The sequence below is a fragment of the Melampsora larici-populina genome (genome assembly GCF_000204055.1).
Source record: "Melampsora larici-populina 98AG31 unplaced genomic scaffold MELLAscaffold_100, whole genome shotgun sequence".
Classification (NCBI taxonomy): domain Eukaryota; kingdom Fungi; phylum Basidiomycota; class Pucciniomycetes; order Pucciniales; family Melampsoraceae; genus Melampsora; species Melampsora laricis-populina.
In genome coordinates, this window is record NW_006768864.1 from 79,014 (window position 1) to 81,054 (window position 2,041).

Here is a 2,041-nt window from a genome sequence, read left to right on the forward strand (position 1 = left end):
TCAACCACCTAAGCCAGCAGGTTAATGACTTTGCACACAAGTCAGTTAAGTGAATCAAGATTTGTAATGAATGTCCTGGGAGACAAAACTCGTAGAAAAATATTTGTTCATAATAGGGCGGTTCAACTAGACGTTTTACAGCCCTTTTTTTTAAGTTTCACGTCCTGTTCGGCCAACTCAAATTATAAGTAAAATTTTTGGTTTGTGAACCACCTTCAGAGGTAGTTCACCCTTTTGCAAACACAAATTTATTTTTTATGCTTGTCCCTGATATTGTAAAATTTTAAAATGAAATTTGTGTTTGCAGCAAAAACATTCACTTCCTTCTTTTGGGGGGGAAATGCCTCTGGATTGTGACGTTTTTTTCACACATATCCTGTTTTTCCGCAGTTGCCTCCTTCATTAACAAATCTTTTTGTGATATCTTGAAAAATGTGGAATGAAGAGGAGAAATAGAATGTGGACAAGAGGAAGTGTGATGGACCAATGAGATCATGTTTCAATGTTGACCTGCCACTAAACACAAACACAAGTACAAGTGTTTAATGTTAAAGTAAAGGAGCGCAGAAAAAACTTTGACTTTTGGGACAGTGACCCTGATTTTATATTCACTTAAAACTTATATTTACGGTGTTTGTGGCTATGCAAGACCAAATTTTAAGGTGCGGCTGACCTCAAAAAACTGGATTCAGGGTCTGTGTGCAGGTTGTTTGCAAATCTCTTCTTGGACTGCCCTAATAGAAATGGATGAACTTAGATGATTATAGAAAGGTTACAAAGGTTTTCAGAACTGTTGTTTGGTCACAATTCACCCTCCCCACTTCAACTACTTTGTTCGAGCTTCCTTTGTTGCTTGATCCTTTTCTGATTGAATTTTGATGAACACCTTTTATAACCTACCTCTTGTCGCCTTTCCCAACAACACCCCACCAATATGACACAGATGTCGGTATTGTATTGGTTTTGTATTGGCAATCCAACACAAAAAATCAGATTTTCTCATATTGGTTCAGCCAACACCACATGTGGAGCACCTTTTTTCATGTTGGGTATTGGCAATACCATATCCAGGCTTGAACCGACATTAGATCACCTCATAAATTGACTGCTTTGAACCCCAATTGCAGTTGAAATGGCACTTTTGCCACAAATTCCATATTGTATTGGCTCCTATTGTTTGGGCAATACAATATGAGCTGCAAGATTTTTTTGGTTTTCATATTGTATTGGGTATTGGTTCAGATATGTCTGTCCCCCAATACCACATGCAAAGTGTCCAAAAAGTGGCATTGTCTTGGATTGGTTTGGGTGTTGTTCCCAAATCCATCTTCCTTGGGTGACCAGCCCTGATTCCCATTTGTCAAACATGTCACAACTTCCAATCACTTCATGAGGCATATATGCACAGCCAGCATATATGCAAAAATATGAGTTCTTGGACTTCCACTCCAAGGGAAGCTCCAGCCAAGGATCCAATCCAAGGCAACCGCAATGGCCAAAATTTGCCTCAGAGGTATTCCTTGGGTGCCCTTTTCGTTGGGGGGGGCATCCAAGGACTCCTTGGACATCTGTTGCTGAGGCAACTATGGGGGCAGTGCTGGGTGGTCCGGTAAAAAACAGAAAATGTTTGCTGTGATACATCCCTTCCATTGTTGAGAGTTGAGGGCATGTGGCTCTTCCGGTCAGTGGCCACATTATTATCTGTTGGTCTGCAGACCTGCCCAGATGCAGGCATCATCTTAAGCTCTTTTGAAGCTTGTATGAAGTTTTGGTGAAATCTTTCTGAAGCTTTCATGAATTTTTCATGAATTTTTCATGAATTTTTCATGAAGTCGAGGTAATCTCTGGACTGCCAGAGCCTAGTAGATGGGGGCTGTGATTCCTCTTTCCAGAGTACAGCCAATATCATATAATACAGCCAACTTACACTACAAAGAATTTAATGTTTTCTGGGCAGAAAACACAAATATTAATATACAAAAATATTGGGCGGTCAGGAGGAGGGCAAAAAATACAAAATATATGGATATTGTTGCTGGTG